This window comes from Cervus canadensis, chromosome 18, assembly GCF_019320065.1.
Source record: "Cervus canadensis isolate Bull #8, Minnesota chromosome 18, ASM1932006v1, whole genome shotgun sequence".
Classification (NCBI taxonomy): domain Eukaryota; kingdom Metazoa; phylum Chordata; class Mammalia; order Artiodactyla; family Cervidae; genus Cervus; species Cervus canadensis.
Genome location: NC_057403.1, coordinates 28009293 through 28030392, shown reverse-complemented (window position 1 = coordinate 28030392; position 21100 = coordinate 28009293). Strand labels below are relative to the sequence as shown.

Genomic DNA, 21100 nt, shown 5'->3' with positions numbered 1-21100 from the left:
AAAAGCTATATATGACTCTGTAACTCTACATCTGTAACTCTATTTCTGTTTTGTAAATAAGTTCACTCGTACCATTTTTTAAGACTCCACATGCAGGCGATATCATATGGTATTTGTCTCTTTCTGACTTACTTCACTAAGTATGACAGTCTCTAGGTCCATCCATGTGGCTGCAAATGGCCTTATTTCATTCTTTTTATGGCTGAGTACTATTCCACTGTATATATGTACCACATCTTCTTTATCTACCCCTTTGTTGATGAATGTTTAGGTTGCTTCCATGTCCTGGCTATTGTGAATAGTGCTGCTGTGAACATTGAGGTGCTAGTATCTTTTTGAATTATGGTTTTCTCCAGATAGATGTCATGAATATTTGACTGAAGATGTTGCTTTATCAAAGACTTTTTCCATGTGTGTTGAGCTGAACATATAAAATTTTCTCCTTTTATCAGTTAATGTGGTAAAAGTACATGAGTAGACTTTCCTGCTTTTCAGAAAATAACCCATCTCAACCATGATGTATTTTACTGCATTACCGTACTTGGTGTGTTGAGATTTTGTTTAGAATTTGTTGCACCTTTGTTTAAAAGTGTGCATGGCTTGTAACTGTCCTCTGTTGTACTGTCCCAATGGGTTTGAGACCAGGTTACACTCCTCATCATCCAAGTGGGCAGTATTACCTCCCATGTAAGACTGAGGCGACGTGTTCCTTATGTAGTTTCTTGGCCTGGGCCTGGCTTTTGTGTAGACAGATTTTTACATTTTGATTGATTCCTTTACTAGCTACTGATCTGTTCAGCTTTTCTAATCTTTTTAAAATAAGATTTGGTGTTATTTTTCTAAGGAGTGACCTGCATTGTTGCTGTGTAACAAGTGACCCCAACACTTCCTGGGTTACAACAACACTTTCCATCTCACCGCTTCTGTGGCCCAGGAATCCAGGCTCAGCTTAGCTGGCTCCTCAGGCCCAGGTCTCTCATGGGCTGTGACCAGGTGTCACAGAGGCTGCAGTGTTATCTAAAGGCAAGACAGGGCAAGAGTCCTTCTTCAAGTTCACTCATGCTGTCAACAGGATTCAGGTCTTTGCCAGTTGTTCTGTCCGACCTGGCAGTTTGTCCATCAGAGCAAGAGGGGGAGAGAGTGTGAGTCAGCTAGTTGAAGACTCAGTGCTGTAAACCCCATCTTAGAGGCCACCTTCCACTACTTTTCGTGTACTCTTTTTGTTGAAAGCCAGTCACTAGGTCCAGCCCACACTCAAGGGTGTGAACCTTGGTCATCTTAGACCTCTCTACCCCATGGTCCATGTCAATAACATTGTCAATTTCTTGGTAAAAAAGGTCTTAATATTTTCTTAATTTTTTAATCTCCATGGTATCTGACATTAAGCTCCACCTTTCATTTCTAGAATTTTTTTTTCTTTTTTCTCAATTTATCTCAGCAGAGGTTTATCTGTTTCCTTGCTGCTCAAAGAAAGCCGACTCTCAGCCAACTCTCATGTCCATCACATTTTTGGTTCTCCTGTCATTAATTTATCCTTCCATTGTCATCATTTCTTTCTATTCTTTCTGGGTTTTTTTCCTGGTGATCTCTTTACAGGTTATTGAGTTGAAAGCTTAACTTCTTTGTTATTTTTGTAAGCATAGCTTCTTAATTTTCAAGCTTTATTTCTATCATAAGAATTTTTTAAATTTATTTTTATTAGTTGGAGGCTAATTACTTTATAATATTGTAGTGGTTTTTGCCATACATTGACATGAATCAGCCATGGGTGTACATGTGTTCCCCATCCTGATCCCCCCTCCCACCTCCCTCCCCATCCCATCCCTCTGGGTCTTCCCGGTGCACCAGCCCTGAGCACTTGTCTCATGCATCCAATCTGGACTGGCGATCTGTTTTACACTTGATAGTATACTTGTTTCAATACTATTCTCTCAGACCATCCCACCCTCGCCTTCTCCCACAGAGTTCAAAAGTCTGTTCTGTACATCTGTGTCTCTTTTTCTGTCTTGCATATAGAGTTATCATTACCATCTTTTTAAATTCCATATATATGTGTTAGTAAACTGTATTGGTGTTTATCTTTCTGTCTTACTTCACTCTGCATAATGGGCTCCAGTTTCATCCATCTCATTAGAACTGATTCAAATGTATTCTTTTTAATGGCTCATATTGTAAGAATTTAAAGTTAAACATTTCTTCCTGGTTCTGTAGTCCTGTGTCTGGTATATTTTGGAGCATAGCAGTAACATTGTTCAGCTTCCCTGGTGGCTCAGGTGGTAAAGCTTCTGCCTGCAATGCAGGAGACCTGGGTTCGACCCCCAGGTCTGGAAGATCCCCTGGAGAAGGAAATGGCAACCCACTCCAGTACTCCCACCCGGAAAACTCCACAGACAGACGAGCCTAGTCGGCTACAGTCCACGGGGTCGCAAAAAGCCAGATACGACCGAGCAACTTCACTTTGGTATCATTGTTCAGTTCTTGAGCATTTTTGTTGTTCAGTTGCTAAGTCATGTCCAACTCCCCATGACCCCATGGACTGCAGAATGCAAGTCCTCCCTGTTCCTTACTATCTCCTGGAGTTTGCCCAAGTTCATGTCCATTGAATCAGTAATGCTATCAACCATCTCATCCTCTGCCACCCTCTTTTCTTCTTTTGAGCATTTAAATATCTGTTATTACTCTTCTGTGACCCATGAATGATATGGAAGGTACTTTTATTTTCTAAGTGCATGGGGATTTTAGGTTATACATTTATTATTGATTTCAGCTCAGAAGGCTTATGGGCAGAGGGCACAGATGTGGATTATACCATGTCACCTCCTACTGTCTCCAGGGATCATCTGGTGGTCCCTCTGCCTTTCCTATGTGACTGATGTTCCTTCTCCACTGTGTTGTGGTCCTTTTTACATCCAGTGTTCTCTGTTTTCATGGTGGCATCTCTAGAGTGGGTTTCTTCTTATTTATCCTGCTTTGGAGTCAATGTGCTTCCTGAGGATAAAGTTTTGTGTCTCTCGGGAATTCTGGAAAAATTTCAGCCATTCTTCTGTTGACTTTTGCTTCAATTTACCTTATGCTTGACTTTCTCACACCATTTTCCAAGTCTCATACTCTTGCTCATGTTTGTCTTTTAGTCTTTTTTTTTTTTCAGTCACCATGTTCTAGGTGAATTCCTCCACTTTCCCCTCTAGTTTTCCAGCTGCATCTTCATCTCTGTCTAATCTGCTACTTAACCTGCACATTAAGCTCTTCATTTCAGTGATTCTGTTTTTCATTCCTTTTTTAAAAAATATTTTATTTTTATTAATTGATTTATTTGGTTGCACCGGGTGTTAGTTGCAGCATGTGGGATCTTTAGTTGCAGCAAGCAGGATCTAGTCCCCTGACCAAGGATCGATTCTGGGTCCCCTGCATTGGGAGCACAGTGTCTTAACCACTGCACCACCAGGGAAGTCCCTATTTCTCATTCTTAAATGTCCTCAGTAGTTCTTTCCAAACCTGCCTCTTCTCTTGCTTGGTGTTCTCTTCTTTACACTTATTCCAAGTTCTTCTTTTATCTCTAAGCATACTTATTTTATATGTGTGCTCAGTTTCATCCAACTCTTTGCAGGCCCACCAGGCTTCTCTGCCCATGGGACTTCCCAGGCAAGAATACTGGAGTGGGCCACCACCTCCTCCCCCAGGGAATCCTCCCAACCCAGGGATCAAACCCAGGCCTCCTGCATTGCAGGCAGATTCCTTTTGACTAGTGCCACCTGGGAAGCCCTGCTTATTTTATATACTGCAAAGAATAATGCCAACATAATAAAAACCCCAAAATAATACCAAAGTCTAAATTTCTTGAGCATTTGCTATGCTGCCTCTCACTCCCTGAAGCCCAGTTCTCATGAGCTTTGTACCCTTGGCTGTGATTTTGTGTTCAGGAGACTTTGTCTCCCTGGAGAGGCTCTGCTTCTCCCAGGAGCCCAGGAGTAGGGCTGATCTGGAAATAAACCATTAAAGGCTTATTTCCTGGACTCATAAGAGGGGATTTCTGAAGGTGTCATTGACAAAGAAGGAATTTGATCCCCCAAACAAAACTCAGAGCTTGAAGAGATTGCCAAGGTGAACTTACACAAATACTGGTGAATAAAGCAATTGTGGAAGTTAAAGAATGCTATGGTGCAAGTAGCCCTGAGTGACTCAGCTAACCTGGGGGGAATTTTGTCCTGGCCTAGGACTGCCTCATCAGGGACAAGAGCAGTGTCCAGGATGCAGAAACTCGGAGGCCCTCCCTCCCTGCACACTTCCATTAAGCACTTTATTCAGTTTGGGACACAGTTGCAAAACGTGACTCTGATTTTGTCCTCAATGAACTTAACTTCCCATTGACTCCTCGGTTGTCCATGCAATGGAGGTGGTGTGTGTGTGTGTGTGTGTGTGTGTGTGTGTGTGTGTGTGTGTGTGTGGTTTTTTTTTTTATTTTGTACTTTTTGAGAACATTTTAGACATCTTTATTATGACTGGAATACTTAACACTAAGTCTGCAGAGCATGCAGCCCTTGGTATATGTTTTTGTTTTATTTTAATTGGAGGCCAATTACTTAACAATATTGTGGTGGTTTTTGCCATACATTCACATGAATCAGCCATGGATTTACATGTGTTCCCCATCCTGATCCCCCCTCCCACCTCCCTCCCCATCCCCTCCCTCAGCGTCATCCCAGCACACCAGACCTGAGCACCCTGCCTCATGCATTAAACCTGGACTGGAGATCTGTTTCACACTTGATAATATACATGTTTCAATGCTATTCTCTCAAATCATCTCACCCTCACCTTCTCCCACAGAGTCCGACACTCTGTTCTTTACATCTGTGTCTCTTTTACTGTCTCGCATATAGGGTCATCACTACCATCTTTCTAAATTCCATATATATGCGTTAATATACTGTATTGATGTTTTTCTTTCTGGCTTACTTCGCTCTGTATAATAGGCTCCAGTTTCATCCACCTCATTAGAATTGATTCAAATGCATTCTTTTTAATAGGTGAGTAATATTCCATTGTGTATATATACCACAACTTTCTTATCCATTCATCTGCCAATGGACATCTAGGTTGCTTCCATGTCCTGGCTATTGTAAACAGTGCTGCGATGAACATTGGGCTACACATGTCTCTTTCAATTCTGGTTTCCTCAGTGTGTATGCCCAGCAATGGGATTGCTGGGTCGTATGGCAGTTCTATTTCCAGTTTTTTAAGGAATCTCCACACTGTTCTCCATAGTGGCAGTACTAGTTTGCATTCCCACCAAAAGTGTAAGAGGGTTCCTTTTTCTCCATACCCTCTCCAGCATTTAAGTTGTAGAAAGAGCGAAAGTGAATTTAAAGGCCTAAATTCAGGTAGCAGGTCAAAGAAGAGCCAGGACTCAAGGCCCTCACCGTTTACCCCAACTCCAAACTTCAGTTCCCAGAATGTGACCTGATTTCACCTGCTCGGCCAGAAGGTAGAGACATTTTACCAATAGTGCCACTCTTTTTGTGTGTCATGCTGAGAGTAATCTGACAAAGGCCTAGATGCTGGGATAAAACCTAGTCCTTTCTTTGTACCTTCACAAATGTCCTACTGGTAAGGCAGCTACCTATCTCATGCTCTTAGAACTAGGCTGGGGCATCCAGGACACTCACTCATGTGGCACATCCTGTAATTCACACTTCACAGCATGAGGTGTTTCCATGGAAACAACATTCCCGCTGGGGTAGCTTCTTCCATCCACTCCCTTCCTTCTGATCGAATACTTCCTGGGGTCCTGGTCCCCATGGCAGAACCCAGGAACAACAGTGTACTAAGTGTCCCTGAAAACAAAAGTTCCGGCTCCTCAAAAGTCACCCACCTAACAATTAGAAAATGGTGAATGCCACTGGGAGGAAGAGGGGACCTGTTACAAGCTTGCTCAGGGCATCTCCTGAGTCACTCATCAATAACTGAAAGGACACTTAAAGGACTGGAGGCTCTGCCACCATGCTAAAGGCCAGAGTGAGATATGCTATCTGTGGCCACAAACAACAACTTTATCCTTCCAGCTGATAATGGCAAGGGTTACTTATATCTTCTTTTGCCTAATCTTCATACACAAACCCTATTTAGCAGATGACAGAATGACTTGAGAAAGTTACAATAAACATGCCCGTGGTTCCACAGTTTGTCAGGACAGGACCTAAGTTTACCTCATTCTGTCTGATCCCAGTCCCCATACTCCCCACAGTGACAACATGGGTCACTTCTCACCATCACCCAAGACCTCCTGCTTCACATCCTCCCCACAGCAGATAGACACTGGGCATGCTGAGCAATGCTGCAGTGATTTTATTAGAGTAAACCTGATAGAGACCGCATAGGTGGGACAGTTGTCAGGATTCCAGCTACAGTTGAGAACAGGGCGGAACATGGAGCGCACACCAGGCATCACTGGCAAAGATTACTTTACCAAAGACACCGCACTGAGAATTATTCCAAAAACACTGCTCAGCACCAAGGATATCTTATAGCCATTGCAATTGTTGTCAGAGATGATGGAAACCTGGGAGGGAGGAGGAGTAGGAGGGACAACACCTGAGCCCACAGCAGGGCTATCCTGTCTCCCAAGAGTCACCTCACCCTCCAGGATTCAGACCCCTCCCCAGAAGAACATCCTTTCACAGACCCACCACTGGAAGGGGGCTGCCATCAGGCTCCAAGGGGAGGATGGCTCCATAACAACACAGGCACAGGTGTCAGGAGAGAGACTAGCCACCAGCCACACCAGGAGGGGCGGAGAAGACAAAGATCAACAGGGCACAGCCAGGACTAGTCCTGAAGGCGGAGCAAGGTGCTGGAGCCTGGGTTTGGGTCACACCTCCTGCACCTTCACCTCTTCTTGCAGGTGTGCTGGGTGGACTAATGTGCATGCAGGAGTCATAAACAAACTCATGTGCTCTGTGTGCTCCTTTTAATGCATGAAACTCAGCTCGCAGAAAACCTCTCATTTTGAACAATCAACAATTTGAGGAAAATGTGTTGAGACAAACTATCCAAAATCTCCAGTATTGTTTGACAAGAACTATAAAGGAAAGATGGTTCTTCAGGAGATACACTGCTAGCCAAGGTGAGCAGTCACAGGTACCTAGAAGCCCCTTCAGGAGCCCAGGCACCAAAACACCACAGTGGAAATTCAGGCTTGTAAACACGAAGACCATGTCAGTGGAAATGGGGATCTGAGCCAGAGCAATGGTCCACAGAGTGGGAACAAGAGGAGGTGATGAAACCTTACAAAGACAGGGAATCCCTTGCTGGAAAGAGGCTAAAGCCAGGGGCTCCTTTTCAATATTCCTAAAGTAGAACTGACATGATTCCTACATGTGTGTGAGCTGAAAGCTTCCTTTCCTGCCAAACATTAAAATTCTACTCCTTCAATGCTAGTTCCACTCACTGAGGAAAAAAACAATCACCTGCCTCAACACACTTGGCCTCTCAACTCTACTGTGTGTGAGATTTGATTTGCATGCTGTGGGCATATTAGGCAACAACAGAGGCTGGATGTACACATGGACTGCCCTTGCATATTACAGGTGCTGCCAGGGTGGAGCAAAGGTTCATGTGCTTCTTTGCTGATAGCTCCTGTCTGTCACATATCCCATGACTGCATGATCTATTCCCATGTGGCATACCGCACTATGCATGTCAGTGGGCAGGGCAGAGTGAGGTCAGGAGAGTAAATTACCACAATTTGTTCAATATGCAGCCTGGCATTAAATCCCTCCTCATTGAAGCAATCCTGGATTTTTCCAAAGGCTGCCTTTTCTTCATCAGTTCAGTTCAGTTCAGTTCAGTTCAGTTCAGTTGTTCAGTTGTGTCCGACTCTTTGCAACCCCATGAATCGCAGCATGCCAGGCCTCCCTGTCCATCACCAACTCCCAGAGTTTACTCAAACCCATGCCCATCGATCAGTACTATCAACCAAATTGAGCGTTGAGTTCAACAATGTTTTGCTTCCAACTAACACCGCTGAAAGCCCACCATAAAACACAGGGCAGGCTTCCACTGAAGGAAAGACAAAAAACATCTTGTCAAAGAATAACCAGAGTAGGAGGTTCCTGTTTCCACCACTTGATAGAAACTCACATATCCAAAGCTTCCAGACTCACCTTCCACAAAGACCCAGCCTCTCCCAGGACTGCTTAACATCCCAGACTGAAAACCTCCCAGCAGAGGGAGCAGCAAGAGGTGTGAGGCCTGGAGATCCCTCTAGCCTTGACCACTGCCCCAGGCATACCAGCCTGCTTCCTCCCTCCCAACGAGCACCACTATCTCCAACAAACTAACCTCCAGGGTTTGTACAGCTAATGATCCTTCCAACTCCACACCACCCTCTCCATTAAAGACTGAAAGCCCCAGGGAGTTTGTGCAGGACTCCTGGACACTGATCTGCCACCCGCCCTCGGATCTGCCCTTAGAAGCTGCTTGGACAGGACTGTGGAGGATGGAGTGAGATGGCATGGGGCAAGGATCAAGAGGACCATCAGGACCCTCCTTTCTACCCTCATGTGTCTAGAAGGTCAGCTGTCTGGTCACCAGCAGGGTCAGAACAAGCAGTGCTCCCTTCATCATGGTGGTAGCTAGGGTGCTCTGCTCAAGGCAGGGTTTCTGCAGCATTACAAATCACTAGCTCCCCAAGCCCAACCCACATACCTCCCAGGAGGACGAAAGGCCTGTGGCCAAGAATCTGGCAAAGGTGATTCTCTTGGATCCCGGGGTGTTTACTTGGAAGCCCATTCTGCTCTGAGAACAGTGCTCAGGGGGAATTTGTGGTAGCATCTTTGCCAAAGATCAAGTGGAGCTGACATTTCTAACTGACTCCATTTGGAGCCAAATGCTCTGTTGTCCCAGCCCCAACCATCACCTGTTTTCCTGGTCATCCTTCCCCCAATCTATCCTGGTTCTGAGGCAACACTCTCCCACACTGAGCATATGGAATCACAGGAAGACCAAGGACAGGTCTACACCACTCTCAGGTAGAAAAAAGGTCATCTAGAATCCTCCTTTTATCTCCAAGTTCAAGTCCTGGAGATAAGAATGGGGAGCTGGGCCTTCCTGCATCTTCAAATATCTTAACATCTGCAGCCCCTAGGCAGGGCCTGAGTACTGCTGGACAGCATCCATGGCCTCCAAATCATTCCCAAGAAGGAACTCACAGGACCTGCACCAGGTGGATTTTCTCTGGCACTAATAATTCTGATAATTTCGGATCATGCCACCAACTTTTTCCAAACCCTTAAGGAAACAAGTTCCTGGAAACATTCTGGACCCCCAATGGTCCAGACTTGCCCCTTCTGGTTGTCTCATCCTCTTCCATCAGTGAACCTGGTCTCAAGAGGTACTAGCACTGCACAGTCTATTCAGAAACATCAGTGAGCAGCTGTGAGGTTGTGTGGTTTGTCTCCATCAGAGACTCTGAGGTCCACAGCCCTACAGGACACTAAGGACAGAGGGCTAAGCCATCAGAGGTGGCATTCCACATATGAAAACTCTCTCAGTGTCAAAATCAAACTTCCATGCTAGGAGAGCAGTTAGTTAGCACAAGCAAGATGAAATGGGCCTTGAAACTCTAAAAGGAAGTCTGATGGGGAAGGAGGTGGGAGGGGGGTTCAGGATGGAGAACACATGTACATCCGTGGCTGATTCATGTCAATATATTGCAAAAACCACTACAATATTGTAAAGTAATTAGCCTCCAATTAGAATAAGTAAGTTTTTTTTTAAAAAGGTCCTACTAAGAACCAAAATAAAATAAAATAAAAGGATGTCTGAGACACTCCCAATGGCCAAACTGGAAATGGTCTGACAGGCAAAATATATTACAGAGTATTGGACGATAACCGAAAGTATAAAGTAATATGTTTGAGTCCATACTGATACAAACAAATGATTAAGTAAGTAAATGGGGACTTCCTTGGTGGTCCAGTGGTTAAGAATATGTCCTCCAATGCAGCAGTAACTGGTTTACTCCCTGGTCAAGGAACTAAGCTCCCACCTGCCCTGGGGCAACTAAAAACCTTCCTGCTGCAACTAGAGAGAATGTGCTCTGCAAAGAGAAGGCCCACACACCGCAACAAAGACCTAGCCAATTTAAACAAAATTAAACTCAAATAATGTAGTGAAGAGACAACTATTTCTTACTGAAACATCCTTAAAAACAGCCAAATTATCCCCTCCAGGATGGAGAACATACTGCCCTTCACTCCTCCCTGAGCATGACTTAGTAACTCATCTCCAAAGAAAAGAAGAGGGGAGGAGAAGGGGAAAACAGTGCAACTCAGACAAACACAATGTTAATCAATAGTCAAAGCTGACACACCCAGTGGTAAGACACACAGCTGTCCCGAGTACCCTGATGTAAGGAGACAGGAAGGGTGCTTCACCTCTGTGGTGTCTTCCTCAAAACCCAAAGTCTAAACCCCACTCTCTGCTAAGCTCAGTTGCTTCAGTCATGTTCCACTCTTTGTGACCACATGGACTGTAGCCCGTGAGGCTCCTCTGTCCATGGGATTCTCCAGGCAAGAGTGCTGGAGTGAGCTGATGTTTCCTCCCCCACTCTACATTTGTCTGCTATACAACAGCAGACAAATTCAGCTTTGAGGACCTTCTACCATCCCTAGCCAGTTCTCCTTGGATGGCCAAGGCCATGACAGATCCCTAAGAAAGTTAAAGCTTAGGCAGTGCAGGGCCCTTTAAGGAGGAGGTGAACATTCTCCCTCATGCTTTCCTTAAGCCTTGGGCAACAATGTATCTTGCCCAAGAACTGGCATTTCTTTAGGTTCAGAGCCTATGATCATGGAAATATTCTTCTTACCCTCTATGTTAATGATTATAACTGTAACAAAGCTTGTCTGGGAACCTGTTACTCAAGACTTGTACCCCTGATTACACAGCAACAGTATATTTCACCCGGAGAAGTTGTACAGAACCATTCTCCCTGACAGGACCCCTGCTCTCTGGCCAATCTTGTGCTGAAGTTATCTCAGGATGTATGCCTTCAGAAAGGGTCTGGTGGAACTCTTTCAACCATGAGGTATTCTATTTATCTGTTCTCAGCAGCCAGTTGAGAAGTATGCAATGCCATGCTTAAACTAGTGAAGGGGGGTACTCTTTCTACCCCCTTCTGATGTCCATGTCAGAAGCTTTCTCTGTCCTGTCATTTTAAACAAAAATCTTTGGTGCACAAAACTTTGAGTTACTGAAACTGTGTCTTTGGTCCTGGAGTCATATCTTCTCCTTCGGAGACCACGAACTCAGCACCAAACACCATATGCATAAGCTATTACAAGGAGAGAATGAGGGACTCCACAGAGCAGAGGACACTGGAGACACATGACAATTAATGCGGTGTGTAGGTTGTAGGTTGAATTCTGAAATCCAAAAGCACCTTAATGGACAACGTGGTTAACTAAACATAATATGTGAGGTTAAGTTAGAAGTAATACTCCAAAGTTGCTTATCAGTTTTGACAAATATTTTCAACTCTTCCATTAATCTAAAATTATTCCAAAGTAAAATTTTATTGAAAAACAACTTGGCACAAGGAATTCAACGTGGTACTCTATGACAACTTACAGGAGTGTAATTGGGTGGGACATGGGGGCAGGTTCAAGAGGCAAGAAACATATGTATGCTTACAGCTGAACCATCTTGTATGGCAAAAACCAACATAATATTGTAAAGTAACTATCCTCCAATTAAAAATACATTTAAAAAACAACTTGCATTATGAAAGGGCTACATGTACTGTATTCCATTGACTCCGACCATGTCTTCGCCCTGAATTCACCAAATGTCCCCACAATCTGGGGACGTCTCTGTGGCACCCTTGGAAGGGCACTGGGCTGGATACCTGCCAGCTACCTGTAACTCAGCACCCCAAGCCCTGACTTGTCTCCTCACAGGGCTGCAGAAGGCATTGGAGGCAGTGTCTTCTAAAGGACAGGAGGCATAGGATCCATGGGCAGGGGTCCCACCACACAGAAGTCCTACTGCCAAAGACAAAGAGCCAGCATGTGCAGCCTCGGCCTTGTGGTGTTCACCTTCCTGCCCAGGAACCTCTGAGATACATCTGCAGCCACATGAGCCCTCGTGGGGTGACCTTCAGGGCAGTGGCGCCCAGGCAGCAGGAGCCATGGTGAGGAAGGGCTCCACGGAGGTCAGCTGACACTGCAGCTCAGTACTCGGTGCCTCTTTGCCAAGAGCAGTTACCGGATGTGAATCTTATTTGGCACAGGGTTCTGACTGTGGTCACACCTTGTGTCTCAACTTCAGATCAGGCCATCAGAGTAAACCTTAAGTTCACTCAGAGAAAGAACAGCCAGGTGCCTCCAGCCAAAAGCTACTTGATTCTGATCAAATATTTTAAACCTTTACCTTATCTATTTAATCCCAGGCAATATTCATAAGCACATCTATAGTAAATAGAAGTAAAAATATTCTTGTTTATTGACTCCAGAGAAATGGAATATTCCTGCCATTATTCTAACAAACATTGTGTAACATCTACCGAGTGCTGGGCCCTCTCCTAGTCCTGGGGATGCAGCAGCACACAGCACAGCTCTCGCTCTCCTGCAGCTCTTCATCACCTAAGAGGGAGTGAAAGACAGTGACCCCATGGGAAGAGGCACTCTGGGCGAAGATGAAGCAGGGGGAGAAGACAGAGGGCCAAGGGGGGAGGATGGAGGCAGAATGCTTTGATAGGCAGGCTCAAGAGTCTGGGGAAATCTGCCCTGTGATACTTGAAGACACCTGAGGATGAGGGGATGACATGCAGCCCTCCAGGTTGGGAGGGCTCCACGTGCAGAGGCCCTGCTGCAGGAGCACACTTGGTCAGGTCCAGAAGCAGACAGGAGGCACTGAGGGAGGAGAGAAAGGCAGGGATAAGTCCACAGAGGCAGCAGCAGTGTGGGGCTGGTTGTGCAACTGGCCCAGAGATTGTGGCCTAGAAGGGGCTTGGCTTTTCCTCAAGTGGAAAAGGAAAGGAAATGGTGGAAACAGTACAGAGACACTCGAGAGTAGAAAGAGGCTGCAGAAAATGGATGGACCTAGAGACTGTCATATTGAGTGATATAACTTAGAGTAACAGAAACATAACATGTCTTATATGAGGAATCTGAAAAGACATGATACAAATGACCTTATTTACAAAACAGAGAGACCCACAGATTTAGAGAACAAACTATTGTTGTTGGGGGTAAGGATAGGGGGAAAGGATATTAGAAGTTTGAAATGGACAGGTGCACCCTACTATACTTAGAATGGATAACCCAAAATGTCCAGCTGCATAAGCACAGGGGACTCTGCTCAATGTTATGTGGAAGCCTGAATAAAATTCTTCAGCCAGTTAGGACTGCACACTACAACAGTGAGTGTAACAAGCAGAATAATTTCAATAGGCAAAAAAATTTTATGCATAATCTTATTTTTCATAAAAGAATAAGAAGTTCAAACAGCTATTATTCAAGAATAGCCATTTCTTTTGCATCTGAGTCACCAAGAAAGAACAGTCTTAAAACTGCTAGAAATCTTTGGAGGCTTTTGAAATAATAATCCAACCTACCTAAGAACTTTTTTTATTATAGATTATATTTTATTTCAATAAACTTTGATATTTAGACCCAAAAGTATTTCTGCTATGTATATTCATCTCATTAAGCTACTTCTTATAAACTTAAAATAAGTGGGAAAGTGGGGAATTAACATAAATTCACATTTACCTAGGATTGGCTCTTAACATACTTGGACCAACTCTTTTTTTTAAACTTTTTTTTTTTTAATCTTTTCCAATGTGTCTGTTTTTGTGCCAGTACCATACTGTGTTGACTACTATGGTTTTGTAGTACAGTTTGAAATCTGGAAGGATAATACCTCCACCTTGTTCTTTTTTCTCTGGATTGCTTTGGCTATTCAGGGTGTTAGGATTGTTTTTCTACTTCTGTGAAGAATGTCTTTGGCATATTGATGGGTAATGCATAGAATTTTGTGAATGGCTTTGGGTATTATGGCCACTTTAATAGTATTAATTCTTCCAATCTGTAAGCATGGAATATCATTTTATTTGTTTGTAAAATATACCTTCATTTTGTTTCTCTTTCATGCCTCATTTTGAATTGATATTCTCAGCTGTCAGTAAAGTGTTTACTTCAGCACTGTTGTTTTATTTCTTCGTGTACATGAGTCCTTGGTAAAGTCCACACTTGAAGGTGTTGTACGGCTTCCCAAAATAAACTGCTATAAATCTGCAGATTCTTTAAGGCTCATATTTACCTCAGGAAACTCACTCTAGTATGTTGGTGGGTTTGTTTGTTTGTTTGTTTATTTTGCATTCAATTCCCAATTGGTAAATATTTCCTTACACTGATAAACTAGTACCTAATTCACAGTTTGCTGAATGAGCTATAGATAAGGCAGCTAAATTTTGAAAAGAAAGGCAGAAAGCAGATAGGCCCGGTAAGATCTGAATTAGTAATGAGGTCACTATTCCTCACAGAACAATAAGAGAATCTCAAGAGGGAGGGAAGTAGTTTGACTCAAGTTAGAAAGGGTGGGGCCATGTACATATCACGTTTCACAGGGACAGTGCCTGTTCTGTAAGCAATTTCAGCAGAATGTTACTCTGTTTTCCACCACATTTCATCTACCTCACTCTGAGTCTGCCAACATTTTTGTAAAATTTTTGCTGAGGAATTTAAGCATTGCCAAGGGAAGAGAAGTTCATATTTCAATATGATTGGTACTTAGCACAACTGAAACAGACAGTTAATAGCATTTATCAAATATCAAAATATGCAGTAAAGAAACTGAAAATATTCAAAATCCATTAAGCCTTTCAGTACAGTAGTAATATAAGAAAATTTCCTCAAGCTACTAAAAGGCACCAAAAATAACAAGGCAGACTTCAAATAACATTGCATTTAAAGAAGAGACTGAGTTTTTCCCCCCATGATTAAAGATAAGGCAAAGAGGCCTATGCTTTCTATTTCTATTAAACATTGGACTGGGAGCTCTCAAAACTACAATAAGGCAAGAAAAAATAAACACAAAGTATAGTTGGAAGAGAAGAAATCAAATTCTCTTCTTTCAGAGAAAACATTAAATATACAGAGTAAAATATAATATATAGAGAAAATCCTATGAATCTATAAAAACATGATTATGCATGTAAGGGAGTTGAATATATTTCCAAAATAAAAGTCAATATATAAAAATCAAGATTATTTTACATACAGGAAACAAACAATTGCAAATTGAAGTACAATATCATGCATAATGGAGTTTTCCTGGTGGCTCAGATGGTAAATAATCTGCCTGCAATGTAGGCGACTGCCAGGTTCAATGCCTGGGTCAGGAAGATCCCCTGGAGAAGGGAATGGTTACCCATTCCACTATTCTTGCCTAGAGAAGTCTATGGAGACAGGATTCTGGTGAAGTACAACCCATAGGGTCACAAAGAGTTGGACACAACTGAGTGACTAACACTTTCATTCATCATCCAGAACAGCACCAAAAACATGTTGTGGTACAGAATTAATAAAATACATGCAAGACATGTATGATGAAAACCACAAAATATTAATTTCTGAGAGAAATAAAATTCATAAATAAATGGAGACATACACCATGATTCTATATTGAAAGACTTAATATTGTTAAGATTTCAATTCTACTGATCTTCAGTTTCAATGAAATCCTGATTCATATGCCAGTGGGAAGTTTGTGGAAAGCGACAAACTGATTCTAAAATGTATATACAGAGTAATGTCAGCAAGATGGTTTAGTAGGAGATCCCACTCTCTACCCTCATAATGAAAACAACAATTGGACAAACAGATGTGAATGAAACAGCTCTGACAAAAGCTCAGGGGTCCACTTAAGAAGCTGCAGCAACAAAGTAGTGCAAAGTAAAATGAGAAAAGCTGTGGAGCAAACCAACAGCCAGCACAACTACTGCATGTGCCCACAGCTCTCAGCACAGAAGGTCCCACAGGTTTTTATGTCTCAGACTCCGGTGCTGAGTCCCTCCACCCTCCCTAACAGGAGCCATGACAGTTAATGCCTCATTGAAATTCAGCACAGCCATCATGGATGCTGCAAAGTTAGTCCCAGTCCTGAAGTCAGGCGTGTACATGACACCAGCTCTGACCTCAGCAACTGAACTTGCACCTGAGATCAGACCCAGATCCTCCACGGGGGCGGCCCTCACCACAATGCTTACATCACTGCCCCTGTGCATTCACTTACAGCCCCATAGCTGAGCATGTGCACACTCCTGGCACTAGCAATCACCAGTGCCTGCCCTGGTCCCTTATTGCTGAACCCAGAGGACCACAACAGTTATGTTTCCATACACTAGCAATGAAAACTTCAAAGGGAAATTAAGAAAAGATAAAATACTTAAGAATAGACTGAATCACAGAAGGGAAAGACATACACGGAAAACTACAAAATATTAATGAAAAACATTAAAGAAGACACGATAGGTAGAACAATACCCAACATTCATGGATTGGAAGATTAATATTGTTAAGACATTCATACCATGGAAAATTATATAAACAGCCAATGCAGTCCCTATCTAAATTCCAAGGCATTTTTTGGTGTTCTAGAAAAATGATACTAAAAATCATATGCAACCATCAAGGACTCTGGATAGCCAAAATGATCTTGAGGGGGGATAAAAACAAAGCTGGAGGCACCACACCTCTTCATCTCAAAACATATTACAAGGTTTCAGTAATTAAAACAGTACAATACCAATATTTGGACATATAGACCAGTGAATCAGAATAAACAGCCAAGGAAACACACACACACACACACACAGTCAACTGATCTTAGACAAGGGTGCCAGGAATACACAATGGGGGAAGATGGTATCTTCAATACATGGTGCTGAGAACCACTGGATATATAAGTGAAAAAGAATAAAATTTGATTTTTATCTTACACTACACACACAAAACAATTCAAAATAGATTACAGACTGAAACATATGCCTGAAACTTTATTACTAGAAGGAAACATGAGGGGGAAACTGTATGACAAGTGTTTGGGCAATAATTTCTTGAATATTGCACCCAAAGCAAGGCAACAAAAGCAAAAGTAGACAAGTGAAAATGATGTAAAGAAAAAGCTTCTATGTAGCAAAGGAAATCATCAACACTATGAAAAGTCCACATACATAAAGGGAAAATATTTTCAAGCCACATATTTGAAAAGAAGTTAATATTCAAAATGCAGAAGGAATTCCTACTTCTCCATATAAAAACACAAATATCCCAATTAAAACTGGGCATTGACTCTGAACAGATAATCTCCAGAGAAAATACAATAATGGCAAAGAGGGAAAGTGAAAGTTGCTCAGTCATCCAACTTTTGGGACCCCATGAACTGTAGCTTGCCAGGTTCCTCTGTCCATGAAATTCTCTAAGCAAGAATACTGGTGTGGGTTGCTATTCTCTTCTCCAGGGGATCTTTCCAACCCAGGGATTGAGCCCAGGCCTCCTGCATTGTAGGCAGATTCTTTACAGTCTGAGCCACCAAGGAAACCCACAACAGGTATACAAAAGGTGCTCAATATCAATAATTATCAGGAAAATACAAAGAAAAACCACAGTGAGATATTACCTCCTACTTAATGTGAAGGCCATTTAAAAAAAAAGACAAGTACTGGCATGGACTTTGAGAAATTGAGAATGTATTCTGGCACAGTCAGTATGGATCACAGTATTGAGGGTCCACAAAAATTGAAAAATAAAATTTTCATATGATCCACCAACCTCACTTCTGAGTATTTATCTATTTAAAAGAATTAAGAGGAAAATAATAGAATTGGAAAGAGTATAGATCTCTTCATGAATATTGGAGATACCAAGGGAACATTTAGTGAAAGATGGGCACAATAAAGGACAAAAATGACAAGGACCTTACAGAAGCAGAAGATATTAAGAAGAGGTGGCAAGAATACACAGAAGAGTTATACATAAAAGGTCCTAATGACCCAGACAACCATGATGCTGTGGTCACTCACCTAGAGTCAGACATCCTGGAGTTTGAAGTCAAGAAGGCCTTAGGATGTATTACCTACAAACAAAGCTAGTGGAGGTGATGGAATTCCATGTGAGCTATTTCAGATCCTAAAAGATGATTGTGTTAAAGTGCTGCATTCAATAAGTCAGCAAATTTGGAAAACTCAGCAGTGGCTACAGGACTGGAAAAGGTCAGTTTTGATTCCAATCCCAGAGAAGGGAAATGCCAAAGAATATTCAAACTACCATACAATTGGGCTCATTTCACATGCTAGCAAGGTAATGTTCCAAATCCTTCATGTAAGTCTTCAGCAGTACATGAACTGAGAACTTCAAGATGTTCTGGATTTAGAGGCAGATGAACCAGAGATCAAATTGCCACTATCTGGTGGATCATAGAAAAAGCAAGGAAATTCCAGAAAAACATCAACTTCTGCTGCATTGACTAAAGCCTTTGACTGTGTGGATCACAATAAAGTGTGGGAAATCCTTAAAGAGATGGGAAACCAAGATCACCTTACCTGCCTCCTGAGAAACCTGTATGCAGATCAAGAAGCAACAGTTAGAATCAGACATGAAACAATGGACTAGTTCAAAATTGGGAGAGGGGTACATCAAGGCTGTACATTGTCACTCTGCTTATTTAACTTATATGTGGAGTACATCATGCAAAATTCTGGGTTGTATGAATCACAAGCTGGAATCAATATTGCCAAGAGAAATATCAACAACCTCAGATATGCAGATGATACCACTCTAGTGGCAGAAAGTGAAGAGCAACTAAACAGCCTCTTGATGAGGACGAAAGATGAAAGTGAAAAGGCTGGCTTAAAACTCAACATTCTAAAAACTAAGATCATGGCACCTGGTTGGACATGACTAATCAACTGAAAAATGAACAAAAAGAATTAAAATCAAGATCCCAAAAGATATAGCACTATGCAGTTCATTGTAGCATTATTCACAATAACCAAGACATGGGGGTAAGCAAAATATCCATCAACAGATATAAAAAGAAAACATGATATAGACACATATACACACATATATACAGTGCAGTGTTATTCAGTCTTTAAAAAGAAGGAAATCTTACTATATATAACAACATGGATGAACCTTAAAGACACTGAAAGTGAAAGTGTTATTCATTCAGTCATGTCCAACTTTTTGTGACCCCATCAACATAGGCTGCCAGGCTCCTCTGTCCATGGGATTCTCCAGGCAAGAACACTTCAGTGGGTTTCCATTCCTTTCTCCAGGGCACTGAACCCAGGTCTCCTGAATTGTAGGCAGTTTCTTTACCATCTGAGCCACCAGGGAAGCCCCAAGGACATTATTGCAAGACAAATAAGCCAGTCACAGAAAGACAAATTCTGCACAATCCCACTTACATGAGATAGTATCTTAAGTAGATATACCAGAAAATTCCCTGGCAGTTCAGAGGTCAGTACTCAATCTCTAATTGCCAAATGCCCAGGCTCAATCCCTGGTCAAGGAACTAAGTTCTCACAAGCTGTATGGCATGGCAAAAAAACAAAATTTTCAAGAAAATACATTACTAAAAAAAAAAATAAGGTTTGAAACCCACAGAAACAAAGAGCAGAATGGTGGTTACCAAGGACAAAGAGTAGTTGGGAAATGAAATTTTCTGTTGAAATTCAGTTATGCAATGTGCAAAATATAAAACTGCTAGAGAACTACTGTACAGTTGTTAACTACTTCTAGCTAACAATACTTAGAGTTATTAAGAATATAGATTCCCTGGGGGAAATGTTTGGGCAGCTGGGACTGTGACACAACAGGTGTAAACTGGGACTGTCTCTCTTAGAGGAAAATTAAGTTTCATTTTCTCTGCCCCTTTGGGGATGGTGTTTATAATTCTGCTACTCAGTAAACTAGTGTGTCTGAGTTTTCTAAAAGTGTGGTTTCCTAGTTTTAATTTCACTTAGCTAATGACAATACATGAGCCCAGGATGCTGGAGTGATAGCTGTGACTGTGTGTTACTGGTCCATTTCTTTTGCCACTGAAAGAAATGCAATTCTGCCTGGTTGATGAGGCTCTCTTGGTTGTTTAGTTAAAAAAACAGAGTTGAGCAAGCCAAGGGACAAATGAACTAGCACATGTCGTGTGGTCAGTAAATATTTCAATAAAGAAGTCATTGATTAGAGGTGTTCTGGAGAGCCAACAATTTCCTCAGGTCTGTTTTCCTGAAAACAACAGTGACCTCAGAGGAACTTCCATGGCTGTGCATTTAAGATTCATATTAACATGTATATATTTACTAGAAATCTAAATAAAGAATCAAAAAGAAAAAATATAGATTTCATGTGTTTTCCATTACAATAAAAATAAGAATATAATTCTGAAAAAAAAATACAGAAATTTCTACCAACATGTAACAAATTTTCATATATCCATATGATAAAATACTATTTAGCAAAAGAACTGAACTACTGCTTCCCACAACAACATAAATCAACAAAAAAAAGTTAGGTATAAAAGAGAATATCTTGCATGATTTCATTTATTTGGGTAAAATAATAGAAATATTTCATATGTTGATTATATGTGTTTTTCAGTGTAAAAATTTCAAAACACATCAATGTGCATACTAAAATTGAGTGCAAATATTGTACATGCACTCTTTTGAAATAAATAGTTTTGAAGAGACTAAATACTCCCATTACCAAAAAGAAAAAGAAAAACAAATACACACAGTAAAACCCCACAGGACAAAAGAAAGTAACTCAAACATTCCAATAATGTAAACGAGGGCAAATCAGAATAGAAAGAATACATATTTTAACTGTGCTTAAAATATCTACTTGTCAAATTTTACTTTAAAAACAGATGACCATGTCAACATACACTATATTCCTTTTTAGTAACTGCAGTTCAGTTCAGTTGTTCAGTCGCATCCAACTCTTTGCAACCCCATGGGCTGCAGCATGCCAGGCTTCCCTGGCCATCACCAACTCCCAGAGTTTACTCAAACTCATGTTCATTGACTCAGTGA

The 21100-nt window shown here is 41.9% G+C and overlaps 1 protein-coding gene and 1 pseudogene across 1 annotated transcript in view; one reads left to right on the top strand and one right to left on the bottom strand.

Annotated features, from left to right (window-relative positions):
* The window catches only part of LOC122421098 (major allergen I polypeptide chain 1-like), a 141119-nt gene that overhangs the window by 108123 nt on the left and 11896 nt on the right, over window positions 1-21100 (top strand). The window lies entirely within an intron of this gene.
* Window positions 6369-8674, bottom strand: LOC122421096 (annotated as a pseudogene).